The following is a 16,172-nucleotide window of genomic DNA, read 5'->3' on the forward strand; positions in this document are numbered from 1 at the left end:
AGGTGCTGAGAATATCTGAAACATCACACTAACAGGCCTTGACCAGGAGTAGCAGGAGCATCAAAATATTTACACCCTTCCATGGTTTTTTTTTTTAACTTAATAATGTCCTGTGAAAAATAAATATAGATATATTTTTTTTAACCAAAAACAGGTGGGAGGGGAGAGCAGGAATTTTTCTTTCGGCTAAAATGTTGAAAATTTTCAATGCTTTTGTTTAATTTTGCTGAAAGAAAAAAACCCTACTACTCTTTACTGTTTTACTTTCTACCTCCTGTTTTTCAAAGAAAAAGTAGATACTAAAAAGTCAATTAATTGACTTTTTAATTAAGACCTGACAGTGTCCTGAAGTCTTGAGTGTAATCACAGTGCTTTTGATGTTTATCAAGAAACATCATCTTTGCAAACAGTTTGAAATGCAGACATGTGAGCACAGAGGGATTGGCAGGACCATCCTCTGAGTGTATGGTATGGCAGCTTCACCTTAACCACTGGGTCACCGCTTGCAGCTCAAGGCCAAGCGTTTTTCTCCTCTGGCAGCTGCTCCTGGGCTGCTGGCCCCAGTTGCCTCTCAGGCTTTTGTTTAAAACTTGGACGGTTCTTCATCTTTGTTCTAGTGCTGGTGCAGCTCCAGAGAAAGTGAAAACAATGGCTTATTCATTTTCATCCTATAGCTGCATAGCTTTAGCCTTCGTTTTTGCTTATAGGCAAGATAAAATGCTTCAGGGTCAGCTCAGAAGAGCAAAAAGGCCTGTACTGTGCTCAGTGGTTGGAGAAGCTCACGGTCCGTAGCAGTGTTGGCCAGTGGAGCCTGTGGGCTCCCTAGCTGAAGTACAAGGTACCCTGATTCAATGGGAGGAAGCCGAGGCTGCTTTGCCTAACCCACTCCAGGTAATGTGGGCTGAAGGACTGTTCTTCCTGCACAAAATCCCCTTTGCAAGGCGGAGGATGTGCCAGGGCTTTGGCATGGAGATCTCTGCTGTGAGGAAGAAGGAAAGTCAAAGGAGATATTCATCACACTCTTCATGTTTCCTATCACTTGGCAGCTGTTTGAATGCAAGGAAAAGGAAATGCAGCCCCAGCAGGCTGATCCTGCAATTGCCTCTGCTCATCCAGAGCTATGCAATCGCATGGGTCTCTGTCAAAGCCAGTAGGGTCTTCATGTTGTGGGAAGAAGCAATTTCAGATACTTCAGTCTGAATGGCCAACTGGCAAGTCAAACAAGTCTGAGGAAGGGATCTGGTCACAAGTCCTGGTTGCATACATGATCATACCAGGTGTATTTTAGGGAATGGCAATATTTTCCTTTAAACAGATTAAGCAGAAGAAAAAGAAAATAATAAGTGAAACTGGAAATACTTTTGCAGTGTTTCCCATGAAAGAACAGAAGGAAAGAGAGGCCCTTGGCAACCTTCAGATAGGATTTAAGTAAGCCTGGGTGAGTGATGCTCTCCTTTTTGGCAAATTCCGGGTGACAGGCCTTGTGTAGCAGTAGCTCGTGTGGGAAAGCGCTACAAGTGAAGTATGTTGCCTTTTTGGGGGAGAAGTACTCACAATTGGAGCACACACAAGGATCAATCCAGCCAATAAATGCAGCAGTCTCTGCTGCCCCCTGGTCAGAACGCAGCATCTCTGACCACCATTGACCCCTCTCCCTGCTTCAGAGGCACTGGCCCCTTTGAAGGACAATGTGTTTAATAAACCACAGGCTCTATTTAAATAAACCTTAGGTGGTTTATTTATTTTATTTTAATTTGGGTGTAGAGATGGGGGGGGACAGCAAAAACAACCTGACATAATAATAGTTAAAGAATTGAGTGAGTCCTGTTCTGGGAAAGGGACGCAGAAGAGGGAGGAAAGGAGTGCATGGTTTTGATGTGAAAACCAGCTTGCAACGCTGTGTTGGATGCAGAAGGTAAATAGACTTTGCGTGGGCGCAGGACTAATAGGAACTGGGTGTGCCTGCCCACACTCAGCAGCCCGTAAAGCTTGCTCTGCCCAGCTTGGCCACAGCTGCCTGCTTGTACGTGGCATTTGGAGCTGAAGCTGTGCCTCAGCATTTGACGCTGTCCCACATGTTCCTGGCTTTGAAAGAAGAGAAAGGGAAAGCAGGAGGTGGTAGGCTGCGTTGTTGCTCTTTTTCTCTGGGAGTGGGGGTCGGTGCTGCCGGCAGCATTGGCCAAACCGCCGATTCATTGATGGTGGAAGTAGAGCTGTGCTCCAGAGTGGCACTGGCTTCTGCTGTTTTCATATGACAATATTTGCAGTTTAAGACTGTGCATGGTCATGTGACATCACTTAACAGCAAGCCTATATGGCTTTCAAGTGCACGCTCATAGTCTTACTTCCCTCACTCATTCCTTTAAAGATCGAGTAAACCTAATTATTTCTCTGCACCTCTGGGCTCTTCCTGCCTTTGGAAGTGCAATTGCAAATCATTTTCATCTACGGGGTGGATCTGACCAACGTATCCTTGTATTAATCTATTTTGATATTTTATGGGAATAAATTTGTGGTTTAATGTTCTAGTTCATAAACCCAGTTTAAAAATAAAATATGGATTTGGTGATTGAAATATGCTGTTTTGTGCTTTGGAAATTCTCCTTAAAATGAGTCTCTTCCTCTCTCCCTCCCTGGAGATCATGATGGTTTGTGGTCTAGAGTTCATTACTGCTGGCTACGTGTTCTCCCAAGCATTCAGTCTTAAACGATGGCAAAGTCTGCCCATGTGGCCGAAGGACTTCACCTAGGGGAGAAAAATGAACAGCAAAAGCTCCAAATATGAGCGAGCTGGGGAGAGATGTCCCCTCTCCTTCCATCCTTAGCGTGCCACTGAAGTGCTCTGTGTGAACATCCCAGGACTGAGTCATCGGGGATGGAGAGGAACTGCCCATGGAGGAGGATGCAGAGGTTTGCAGGGGAAATTTGATGTGGACCTGCGGAGGGCCAGGCCATGCCAACAGGCTGTAGTAGCATGGCTGCCTCTGAGCTTCATTTTACACTTCTCTGTGGCAAGATGCTGCCAAAAGAGTCGTTTTTGGTAACTGTGCCCTTGCACCTCCAGGGTGGGTCTTCAGTGACCCCCCTCAATGTGCTTTAGTGGAGGGAGGTTAGCGTGGGTCTCGGCTCCGTTGCATTATCAACAGCAGGTGAGCGAGATGGACCCAAGGGACAAACGGACAGGCCTCGGCTGGGTTGGACTGATACAGCTCTACAGGGAGTGAAACCAGCCTGATTTATGCCAAAGGAGTAATTGGGCCTGGGCCTTGATAATTTTTCCCTGATCTCTAAATGCTAAACCCTCCTTAACCTTGTCATGTTGGTTTCGGTTCACAACCCAAACGTAAGAAATCGTGACATCTCTTTACCGGCCTTCAACTTTTTTATCTTTTGTTTTCAGCTAAGATTTTCTTTCACTCTGCTTAAAAACAAGTGGGATCCCTACATAGCCTTTCTGCGTCTTCCTACCACCTTGCATTTTGTGCTTTCAAATGCATTGTTTCTAACAATTATTTTTTCAAAAGATCTTTTTCTGTTGACTGCTTTTTTTTCTGAGAAGACAATTCCTTTGCAGACTTCCCAACCCCCGTCTCTTTTAAATCACAAATCTCGGTCAGTACTGGAAGCTGCATCTATTTTCTCTGATGAAATGGTAGACTCGGATTGTAGCCAATACCTATAAAAGTGGCATTAGTAGAGTTGTAAGAATCTAATGGCTGTGAGTTTAAACTCTGTGTATAATGTAGTAAATTTTACAGTCCACATTTTCAATGTAAAAATGGAAATGAGATACAATAAGCAGCTCCCCCAGGGTAGTAGTATAAAATCTACAGCAAATTTTTACTGCATAAAAAGAAAAAAAAAATCACACCTAGGTGCTAGCTACTGTAATCAGGAGGATTTTCCTGCTTACCTTACTCTGGGTTATCTTTGTGTATCCTGAACACTTCTGGCCCTTCTGATTTGCAGGTAGTTGTTAAACATAGTTTTGCATAAAAAAGTAAAGTCCTAAAATGTTGCTACCCTGAGGAGCTGGCATCACCTCTTGCGATGAGGAGAAGGGGAGATGCTGCACCATAGACCACAGTAGGGAATCGCCTCTCAGCTCATCTGCCAGCAGAAATGAAGTGACTCCACAGCCTGAGCAGTGACCTGTGGCGGTAGCTTGGGGAAGCTGTGATACTCCTGGGGAGCAAGAGATCAAGTGCTCTAAAAATGGTACCAGGAGATCCTGCTCTAGCTTCTCCTTAGCAGAGCTACCCTTGCCACAGGGGCGAGGGAGGGTTTCTGTTTTGCCCTATTTCTTCCAGGGCCTCTGGGGAGTTGCTTTACGTAGGTACTCCGCTCCGAGAGGTCTCAGCTGGTTGGTCCCTGCCTTCCAAGAAGCAGGGAAACGGGGGCACCGTTATGTGGCCAGCTTGGCCTTTGCTATGCGGCTGCCCTTTCTGCCACGACCCCAGCCCGCTCTTTCCCCCCGCTGCCCCGTCCTGCACGTGGCGTATTGGCACAAGGCGCCTTCCAGTGCTGCCAGCAGAGATGCCCATGCTTTGTGAGTCCCAATCGTGCATGGACATGACAGACAGTGCAACATCTACTCCTAAATATCTAGATGAATGATTATAAAAAGTGCTATTTTTGAAGGCATAGCAGTCGATTATGCATTTGACAGAAGGTTTTAGGAAATAGGCAATGTGGGATGTACTGGGAAGAAAAAAAAATCAATCTGTGTATTTGTCTTTTAACTAGTTGGAGACACATTGGCACATATTTTTGGCACATTAATGAATTCTGCCTTATTTAATCTCTGCTACTCTTATAATATGAATTTGTGTTCCATTTGGGTGTTAAAAATCAGAAAGTCAGTGAGTTAAGTTTCTAGAGGAAGTTATAATCACTTCAGGCTCATGTGCCGGAATAACAAGGAAGCTATCGTTGCTCTGAAGGGAGCAACCAGACAAAAGAATTCATAGCGCAGTTGGTAGCCCATCCCTGGAGCTGTGCACCGGCGAGAGGCAGCGCGCCGCCTTAGAGTCGCTCTCCGCAGCTTCCCTGCAGGCGCGCTCGCTCAGCCAGCAGCTCGAGCATGAACCTTCAACTGTACCGAAACGCACAGGGCAGGAAGTGCCAAAAGCCTCTGGTGTGCGAGAGCTCAGCAGGCATCATGGTGGCTGCATTCTGCCTGTCTTCAAAGCAGTTACCTCCGTTTTGCCAGTTTCTTTACATCCCAACTCTGTGCTGCTTTAATATTCCAAGTGCTCGGTGCTTTTTGTTTTATTGTGGACCCATTTTTAGTAAATGAAACATATTTCGTCTCCTTTCCTTCCTCGCTGTATGTTCCTTTCAGATCCCTGGGTGGGAGGAAGGACAGTGGATATGGGGGGCAATTTTTTTTTGAATGTTGACCAGAGATGTACTAAGTACAAACAGTCTTACGGTTTGGCAAAAACTCTCTCAAATTTGGAAAGATTTTGATAGTCTATGAAATAAGGCTCGACTAGATTCCCCCCCACCCCAGGGGTGAATATTTAGGAAGACAAAAGAGAAAGATTTGGAGAAAGCAGCACAGTTTTGAGCATGAGAAATGGAGCTGGAAGTGGCAGCAAGAGCAATGACGTGAGCAGCAGTACAGAAAGTGGAGAACCAGCTTATTTTTATCACATCAAACTTGCCTCAGTGGTGCGTTCACTGGGATAGCTGGGGTCCAAGCTGACGCTGCTGGACTGGACAGGGAGCCAGAGGTTAGTGGTACGTTTGGGAGTTAGAACTAGAGGTGGCCTGAATTTTTCAATGGAGCCCTTTCATTGCAATCGAAACGTTTCGTGAGTGCAGGTAAATTGTTGATATTTGTGAGGAGAAAAATGGTGAAATTTATTTATTTTTCTCTCTGTGCTTGACAAAACAAATTTGTTTTGACAGTGTCAAAATAACAGGCTTTCAGAGAATTGTTTAGAAAACTCAAAAATGTGATTTTTGTCAAAACCAATTTTTTCTGTGTGAAATTGTCACTTTTGATTAATGTTTCATCTAGGATTTCTAGAAAAAATACAAAAAAATCGGTGTTTCATTCCGAGTAATTTTGTCTTATTTTTAATATTTCTGTACAATGCCTCGTGTTGTCCTTCCTTCTCACAGCTCCCTTCCTCTGCCTCTTTGTTCTGAATAAGATTGGGTCAAGAAAACACAACTTATTTAAACTTACTGCACAGGAAATACTGAAAATGTGCATTTTATTTTGTTAATTTTAAGACAAAATATTTTGAAGACACTATCAACAGCCGTATTAGTCACTAAAATTGGTTTTATTTTGTATTTTACCTCCAACTGACAACAAAGCCAAATTCCAAAATCAAATAAAATTTTTCATGAAATGTAAATGTTCAGGTCTGCCTAAGGGTTTTTGGATTTTTTTTTTTTAATATTTCTGAAGGAAAAGGGTTTAGCAAAATAGGTATGAATGATTTCATTAGTGCTAAGCTGAAGCAAAAATACTTCTTCATCTGGGAAGACTCAAATGTTTCTGGGGCTCGGAAGGGCGTAGAGGAAGGTGTGAATTCCAGTTTCCAGCTAGATGCAGTGTCATATACAAAAATTCAGCTGATCGCAGACTGCACAGTTGGTCATGAATGAGGAAGAAAGAAAGGAGCAGACCAAGTTTATGCCACAGAAAGTGGAAGCTGGAGGTGAATCTAAACCCCTTGTAAGCCAGAAGCTTTTGCCTGCTCGGCTGGGTGGCCTGCGGGAACGGCGGAGCACCTGCCCCCAAGCTGGGGCTGCACCAGCTCGCGCCCTTCTCCTCCACAGCGGCCTTGCCCGCAGCGGGGGGATGCCTTTCTGGTCCAGCTCTCTGTAGCCCGTGTGCCCCACTCGCAGCCTCACGAATAAGCACTTAGCGATTTTGTTTTATGGGAAGTCCAGCTGTCCTCATTCTTTGAAGTGGCTTCTCTAGCATTAACAGATGTTCAGTATCGCTTTGCTGCTGTAATCAGGATGTCCTTGAGCATCATTATGATGCACCGTACCGCTGTGTGTGTGTGCATGTATGTGCGTGCACGCGTGCCTTTTCTCCCTGGCACGTTGGAAGATTGCAGGTACGGAAGAAGTTGATGCCAGTGCCTGGGCAGACGTGGATGTCTCGCCAAACACCGCGGTTAGCCAGGGCAGGGTGCTGGGAGTGGCTGCTCAAGGTTATTACTGAAGTATCCTAGACAAAAGTTAATTTTATTTGTAGAGCTATTTGGAAAAGTCTGAATGTCTGTATGGCTATGTTCCATCTGATGTCTGACTTGCTGTGCTTTTGGTTTCTCACTGTTGTGTCATTTAAATTCCTCCTTATTTAGTGATTTCTTTTTAAAGAAGGATTGATGTGCTTCTGGAGGTTGGTGAAGTGGCACAGATCTTGTTTCCAAGACACAAGTTTTAATCTGGTGTAGGACACCAGAAATAATTGTGCCATTTAATGACTGTTCAGTGCATTTAAAATGAGCAAAGGATCTCATCCCCTTTCCCAGTGGAAAGGCATTTGTATCAAAACTCCCTGGGAGAAAGCTCCACTCTGAACAGCATCCACTTGCAATGGGAGTAGCATTTTCCCAGCAGCGTTGTTGCCCTGTCCACCAGTACCTTATTGACAGTCCAGTCCCTTCTATACCTCCAGTGTCCTACTCCTCCCCAGCGATAGTCCTCCTATTAAATGAGAGATGTACCTTTTGGCTTCTGTTTGCCTTTTTACTGCTGTAGATGCTCCTACTAGTAAATAACGATAGACATCCTGCCACTGATAATGACAGGGAGGGTAATGTTTTAATGCAAACCTGGTAATAAGAAAAACTATGTATTTAATTTACTGTAGTTTATTACCTATTAAATTAATGTCCCATGCATGTGGAATGTGGCAAGAGTTTGTCCGAGTTGCTTGGTAGGCAGGTTTTCCTGAGTTCACCCCCGATATTGCATTAGTTTAATATGGATAATGGATACTCTCTCTCCAAAGCCGGTGGAAGCTGTCCTTGTCTTCCTTCATTACTTCTCAGTTGCCCCTTCCCTACTTGGCGCCTGGCGTGACGGGTGCTGGGGAGACTGTGGTGACTCCAGGCCCGTCTCCCAGCACAGTCTCAGCCCTGTGTTTGTATTAAACTAAGATGCTGAGCATTTGCTTTTTCTGTGAAAAAAAGAGGGCTTCTAAACGTACCATTTTTCCTCTTAAGGACATAGGATGAATTTTGTGAGAATTTACAAGTGAATATGCTAGTTTGTTAAAACCAATCAAAAACTCTTCCTCTGCTAAATCACATAGTCTGTTATTCTGTTCTGGGTGATGTTGGTGGAACAGAGCAAATGCCTCAAACTGTATCATCAGATGATTTGTCATCTGTATTGGAAGAAACTGTAATGAAGGTGACATTAATGACTGTTATCTAATTGATCCTGTGGATTTGCAGGTGACAACAGTGTTCTCCAGAGAGTTTAAGTTTTGCTTGAGGGAGCTGTGGTTCACTACTTGCTGCCTTTCCTCAGCTCTGAATTTACCCCCACCAGAGTTAGGTTGGCATTGAGTCAGAGGTACCAAGGGGACAACACACTTCTGCCAAGGCCCATGCTGGAGGCTGTACCCAGCTCTTGTTGTTCTTGAAATGCCTTGTAGCTGCAGGGCCAGCGGCGCTCGCAAGAGTTGCGGTGATGCCATTTGCTTCCTTGGGACAGACTAAGTATTGTGGGAAGAATTGGGTCTCCTTAAAGCTACAGGGTACTGAGATTTTGGCTGATGTTCCCAACTCGGGCCATGCCAGCCTCACTAATACAGCCCAGTAAAGCAGTAGGTCAGCAACAAGAAATGAAGGGCAAATCTGCTACTAGAAAGGCTGTGGGTTTTTTTTGGATGCGTCTTTTGCCCCCAATTAACAAGTCAAACCCAGTCTGACAAAAGAGACCGTATTCGATGCATTGCAGCATGCTGTTCGTTTGTGAGATGTTTTTATTTAAAGGAGCGCTAACTAAGCCTATGACCCAACCTATGCTGTTAAAATGAGGTTTTGTCCACAACAACAAACAGGGACCTGGTTGCTCCATTTGAAAGTCTGGCTAGGCTGATACAGCCTTTTTGACTATTTGGGTCTGTGATGAAGCGCTCAGCTCCAAGACAATTGTGAAGGAAAGGCTATCTAGTCACTAAGGTCCTCAGATAATTTCTTTGGAGATTAATTATGATACGTAGAAGACTCCAAGCCCTTGGTCAGTGGGCATGAGCTGAGACTCCTACAGCCACATGGTTATCCTAAGACCTGTTTTTAAAACTTGTCTAAGGAGGTATGTGGCTTGCTGTCCTCTTTTTGGTGTTTCTTCCCACTCCTTAAAATCTTGGCTATTTTTCCATTGTAGAATGCAGAAATGCTTTCTGAGACAGAAAGGAACATGGAAATGAAACAACTCTGGTTGCTTCAGGAGAAAAAATGAAGGGAAGGATGGGATCAAGCAATCAACCCCAATTAAAAAAAAAAACCTAATAGGTCTTTAATATCAAATTTCATCTACTCAGATCACAAATGCTAGTCATATGGTTATTGCTTGGTATGGGGACTAGACAGCTTTACAGTTCTGCATTTTAGCTGGGCATCCCTAGAGCTTTTTGGGACCTGGGTTATTTTCAGTTGCCAATTTAACTCTGCATTTGCCGAAGCTGTGAACTCGTGCAGACAACATTGATCTCAGATGCCCAGTTAGACCCAGGGCAGGATGTTTCACCTGGGTCAGATTTGTCTTTTTTTGGACACTTTCTAGAGCAGGATCTAAGTTCATTCAATAAGTACCCTTATAGGGAATGTCTTTAATGCTCTCTTCCTGTTCCTTGTTACAGTTAGGGCTTTTGGTTCTGTTAGTACATGATTTTAAGTTTATTGCAGGTGTTTTTTGACCCACAGCAGGTGGAGATATTTTGGAGACCCTCTTATACTAGACATATAGAGAGTAGCTGACTCCAAGGTGACTGTAGATGCTGAACTCCATGGTGTTTTCTGGGCTGAGATTTTTAACATCCGTGTAAGGTTTTTTCACCTACATTCCTAATATATACTTTCATTCTTCTTTCTCATTTTATATAAAATACCTACATACAAACATATATATACACACATGTGCATATATATGTATGATGTCTTGAAGCATTTAAGGCACTTTGCTTGTTGATCAGGCATCAGTGATTTCCTTGTACCAAGGAAATGCATACAAAATAAAATGTGGCTTTTAAAATACTTCCTCTGGGGATTACTTATTCAGTTTCCATGCATGGTTTGTGCTAATGTCAGTGGGAATTGCTATCATAGAATAACGAAAACCAAAACCATGAACCCTGAAGCAGGAAAATGTTTTGTCCTATGCAATGCATTAGTCAAGAGGGCTGTTCTTGCTTGCCTTGTGTCATGGTGGTCAAAACAAAAGCACCAGTCGAATTCAGTGTGGGCTGCAAAAAATTGTTAGTTGCTCAAATGCAAGTCCAGCTTATCCCAGCAGCTGAGTCTGGAGCAGTCCCAGTCCTCTGGGTACTCTGAACTCTTGAGGTGTCTGTAGAAGTGGGAGGGGGATTTACTCCTTGTGCGTTACTACTCTAGCTCATCAGACAAGAGCTTCACTTGCAAGAGAAGCAGAGAGCAGCTCCTAGAAGAACTTTGAAATGGTGATCTCTTTGCAAGATGCGTCCCCAAACGTATTTGTTCTCTGTAATTTAGCAATATCACCCCAACAGTTGATTCATACAGTTGCTATACGTATACCTAAGTATGTATTTGTGGAGAGAGTGAATTTCAAATTGGGCAGCTTGGCCTAGAAGGCAAAGGGCAGTGTCTGGTAGGTCTGAACCTGCGCTGGTAGCGCAGCTTCTGCCATGAATGCGGTTATTGTTTGTTGAATAAAAATTCACATGGGAATATGCCATGCGAGTTCCAGCCTGTAATAGTAGCTAGCAGCTCTGGGGCGTGCTCCCTGCGGCAGCGAGAAGCCAGCACTTAGGGCTGGAAGTGCATTTAGGCTCATCTCAAACAGACCCATTGTGTCAGTTCATGCTACACAGTTGTTACATATTATTTACTATCCCTATTGAATTAGATGCAGTACAAGCAGAGAACATAAAGAAGGGCCCTGCCCAGAAAAACTTAATATGGATGTGAGTGCTTATGCATGCTTTTTTTTTTTGAAAACAAATCCATAACATCTGCTGCCCTTCCAAAGGAAGGACTGAGCCTATGAAATATCTGGCTTATATAAAAGTTAACATTTCTTTTAAGTTAGAGTGATGGAGCGGGTGTGAAGGGGTGGGAAAGTACTTGGATTACCCACAGGCCTGGACTAGCCGGGTTTTTCTTCTACTCACATCAGCAGTGAAACTGTTAACAATGTTGACATTCACATTGTCATCCTTAAACTGCAGCCTAAACACTCCCTTTTGATTAGAGGCAGCATCTTAAATCTCTCCTCACTATTGTTTCGGCATTCCAGCGGATTCAGCCAAGTCTGGCATTACGTCCCTGCTTGGAAAGTTTCCCTTGTAACCAGAGGGCTGAGGAACTTCACTGCCGCTGCCAATAGCTGAGAACCCGCTTTCCTTTGTGCGGGACAGCGTGCAGCTTGCCAGTTGTACCTGCATCATTTTTTCCTTCTGCTGAGTAAATGATGAGCGTGTGGCTGCCTGTGCTGCAACTGCGCCGCCTGACTGAACCTCCCGTGAAGGTAGTGAGCAACAGAGGATACTTGACTTTTGCCCACAGTACAAACATGGGTTTAAAATTGCAGGTGCAGGTTTTATGGTTATAAATTGCTCTTGCAAAAGGGGGAGGTGGCCCTGGAGTAAACTGTGCCGTCAGCTTTGGCAATGGGAAGCCTAACGTGCATAGTTGATATTGCTGGAGAGGAGTTAGCATCTTGTAACCGCCTGCCCCGCTGCAGAGAGACCCCTGGATATAATTAAAGATAAATTTGTGCTCAAACAAAAGGAGAAGGTTCTCATACTCCACTCCTCCCTCTTCATCTTATCAGAATGAGACAATATGTTTTATTAAATAAAGCAGGGGGAGAGAGAGGAAGGGAAGTCGGTTTGCCCCGACGTGTGTAACAAATCTCACCCCAGCTAGACCCAAAGCCCTGTGCTGGGACAGCCACCCAGGAGGGCCGTGAGCGCCAGCACGGAGGTAAGCTGACCTGCGGCAGCGCTGCCTTCCAGGAACAGCAGGATGCCTGGGAAGGTGGAGCGGGGCCCTGGGTGGGGTGCAGCCGTGGCGGGTTTTACAGGGTGCCACGTGTGTTGGAAACACGGTCATAAATGTGCATAAAAAGTTGTTTTCAGCGTGTTTTAAAAAATGAATCAGAGTAAACAGGGAAATGTGAAAATGCATTCTCTGCTTGTTTTATTGGATAGAGGTTTGGCTCTAGCTCTGCAGTCATTCTTTTAGTGGAAGGCTTTTTCCTCTCTTTTCCTGAGAGGATGCATGTGTGAGAGGAGGCACAAAAAAACCAACCAAACAAAAAAATCCTCAGACCACTTATATCCTTCCTAAATGACTTAGGTTTATTGCTCTAAGGAGTCCTGCCCGCTCTCTCTTCATTGGGCAGGATTTTGCAAATGTTTTTTCCCCCCTCCTGGCAGTGGACCTGCTCGCCGTGAGCCAGCGAGGAGCCCTCCGGCGAGGCGGCTGAGCCCCTCCTCAAGGGCAAGTGCCTGCAGCTCGCGCCTACCTGCAAAACACGGCGCTGGCGCGCCTGCTTGGATACTTGACAATGTTGGAGACAGTTTCTCTCTCCCCTTAACGCTGTGATAAATATGAGTGCCAGAATGAAGGAAAATAAGTACGTTTGGAGAAAGTTAGAAAATCTTAACAAATTCCTGGGTCCCCTCACCATACAACATCGCGCTTGGTTGCGTGCACCTTTTTGGCGCCTGCTGGCTGCTAGAAGTCCCCAGAAGTTGTACGTGAACATTTTATGCACAGTAGTGCTCTGCACAAGGGAAATGCCAAGGGTCAAATCCTGTTCTCTGCAACCCGTTGGCAGGCAGCACACATGAGGGCTGCGCAGGGGGCTGGGCCCTGGCAGGAGGGGGCCCGGGGGCAGCAGGGCTCCTTGCCGGAGCGCCCCCCGGGCAGCTGCTGGAGCCCTGGCACTGTGACCTGCTTTACCCCTGCGCTGCTTGCCCTCCCCTGTTGCTCTTTCTAGAATGAACGAAGCGCAAAGCAACACCTTCCTGTAAGGGAAAAGCTAGGGAAACTTTTTATTTTTTCCCCTTTGTGCAAACTAAGCATGGTGGCTGCAGTGTCCTGGGGATGTGTGATGCTCCATATGCCACTCCTGCCTTCTGTGGCATGACAGATGCAAAAAGCCCCATTCATATATACCGTGGTGGCATGACAAAAATGCATGTCCCTGAATAGAGGCAGCATGTCCCTCCCAAGGTCACAGAGTGCAAATGGTTCTGTAGCCATAAAAAATTAATCTCAATGTTCTCTGGTTTGTCGGTTTATATATAATTGGCCACATTCAGGTCTCGGTCAGGCCAGTGAAAATTAAGAATAATCCAGCTGAGCTTATAATTAGTTGATCTGGTATAAAGGTTGTCCAAATATGGTGTCTGTCTGTCTCTCTCTCTCTGTGTTTTTTTAATATGTATACACATGCACACACATGCACACACATGCACATATAAAAATAGATGCATATGTATGTGTATATTTATAAATGTATGTATGTAAATACTCCTTGCCTCAAAATACCTTTTGAAAAGATGGAAAGATGCCAAGAGGGTCATATTGTAGTGGCAGTGTTAAAAGGAGCGACAGTAACCGTAGTGGGAATGAGGGATGGGAGAGAAGGGGGTTATGAGGGATGGTATGGAAGGAAAAGGCCTATAGGATAAGGTTTTGCTCTGTGCATCCCAGTTTTTGTGCGTGCCTGCAACATTTAATTTGGAGTATTTTGTTGTGGCAGAGATAAAGGCAAAGTTCATTTACTTGAAGGAAATTCAACAAAACCATGAAGGCTTAAACCACTGGAATGTAAAACATGCTGGTGGCATTGACCTCCTCCTGTTTTACCTTGACTAAATAAATAAACAAAGGTAATGTTCCTGGAAGGTAACTAGTGCTGTGACCTGTGCTAATTATTCTGCCCATCAGATGCTATTAAGCACTTCCAAATCTGGCAAATTGCCACTTTACTTGAGACATAAATGTAAAAAAAAATATGAAGGTGGTAAATCACAGCCCTCCAGTGATGCCTTTGTCAGCAGCCACAGGCAAAGAGCATCCAATATTGAGCCTCTACACGCTTTGCGCCTGATAATAAAAATGTTCCTGTGAGCAGGGACTGAGCAGAGAGCATCGCCATCTGCTCGGGTCTCTCTGATGTTGGGCAGCTACGGCACCTGCTGAAAGTCCTTCTCTCTCTGACATGGCCCAAGTCAAGCAACAAATCTAGAGGCTGGCAGCCCATCCTGCTGGGCAGGACGGCGTGCACCAGGGTGCAGCTTTTCCCTAATGTATCTGTTTGAGTGCTACCGGGACAGTTCAAACACAGTGGTCACAGGTAGGGCTCAGCTGGGGGAGTGGATGAGTTGTGAAGCCACCTGGAGGGGCTGTGCTTGACCCGGGAGGTGGTTTGCAGGTGGTTCCCACCACCACTTTTGCAGCCGTCCATCCTTTCCTTTGTGCTGTCTAGTGAATTGAGAGCAAATGGCGACGTGGGCAGACCACAGAGCTTGTTCCCACAAGGGGAAGGCGAGTGCTTCTGCTTTGGGTGCCGGGTGGTTGTCGTGGTCCATAGGGACCCTCTGCCAACCCTGAGCTGGAGCTAAGCTTTAGAATAAAGTAGCTATAAAGGTGCTAGTACTGCCGCTCTTTGTAGCTATCTCCCTGCTCTGAAGACTCTCTGTTGGGGCAGAAACTTCTAAACAGCATGTATTTAAATTGGTGAAAAGCCTTGGTTTGATCCTTTGATTTGAGCCATAAAATTATTTTCCAGGATTGCTGGACTTGGTGTGTTATTAAGTATTTAAGGGTTTGAATGCCTTTGTGGAAAAGGGCTGAAGTTATTCCAGGTAAGGCAGTTTTTTCTCTGATTGCCTACAGTGGACTGCAGAGGTTGCTGAATCAGTGCCACCTACTCTGCTTGGGTACGTACAATAAAAAATAACAAAATATAGATGAAAGTGGGGTCTGACTGCTCAGGAGCTATGACCATGCCTGTAAAAAGGTGCAGTCTTAAAAGTTTATAAATAACTTAAACTATCTTTACCTTAGATCACTTTGTTATAGACAGTTAATTATAACAAAGAGCTTAGAAGTATATAAAAAAAGGTTTATGAAACTGTTAAGGGAGAGGGGCAGTAAGTCAAAGGCCCTCTTCCTAAGGGTTCAGATTCCCAAATAACTTAACTTCCAGTGCCTGGAGGGTAAGATGGCTGTTAAGTAATAAGAACCACTGTAGCCTCCCACGTAGTTTGTGTAGCGAAAGCTGGCTGGGCCGTGCAAGGATGGTGCAATTTCTCTTTTCAGAACAGGCTTTGAAAGGAAAGGTGTGCTGGAGATGCTGCGGTGGGGTAGGGTGGGCCCCGGGGAGCCTGGTGTTGAAAGTCAAGCTCTTTCAAGGCATTTAGGTCACAGTTTTTCAAGACGTGGAGATCTGTGAGGGATGGTTTAAAATTGTACATCTCATGTCTTTATGTACCTGAGAAATGGCCTGGATTTCAGAGGTGCTGAAGAATGATTGATTGATTTCTTTACAGAAATCCTTTTCTCTTTGTAGCTGCATCTGAAGTTTAATCCTGGGTTGTAGGTGGTGCGAAAGCCTGTTTAGTGGAAAAAAAAATGTTTTTTTCTCCGCTTATACAATAGCACTGAAATTACTTAGAGAAGAAAAGTGATTTGCAGTTTTAAAAGACTATCCCGGTATGAAGTATCTTTCTTTCCCCTGCCATCCACGTGGAGGATGCATGGGGATGGGGGTGCCCCTACTGCTTGTGGGGGCTCGCTGGAGGCAGCAGGGCTCTGGGCTTTCTGTGTTCATGACCTGGCTCAAGGGCTGTGTGTTTTTCTCCAAAACACGTCACCTAGCACCGTGCAGCTGTGGGCAGGGATCTTCTTGCTGGGCTCCCTGCTGACAACCATGGTCCTCCTTGCAGGCAGTCTGCACTTGTCACC

The 16,172-nt window shown here is 45.0% G+C and overlaps 1 long non-coding RNA gene across 2 annotated transcripts in view; it reads left to right on the forward strand.

The window, feature by feature from the left end:
- Positions 1-2,002: 2,002 nt before the first annotated feature.
- The window catches only part of LOC104148264 (uncharacterized), a 175,544-nt gene continuing 161,374 nt past the window's right edge, over positions 2,003-16,172 (forward strand). The window contains exon 1 of one of the 2 annotated variants that reach the window (XR_011141828.1): positions 2,003-2,118. This is a non-coding gene — a long non-coding RNA (uncharacterized lncRNA). The remainder of the gene's footprint in view (positions 2,119-16,172) is intronic. The other variant, XR_011141831.1, reaches the window with a different exon arrangement.

This window comes from Struthio camelus, chromosome 6 (assembly GCF_040807025.1).
Source record: "Struthio camelus isolate bStrCam1 chromosome 6, bStrCam1.hap1, whole genome shotgun sequence".
Taxonomy (NCBI): domain Eukaryota; kingdom Metazoa; phylum Chordata; class Aves; order Struthioniformes; family Struthionidae; genus Struthio; species Struthio camelus.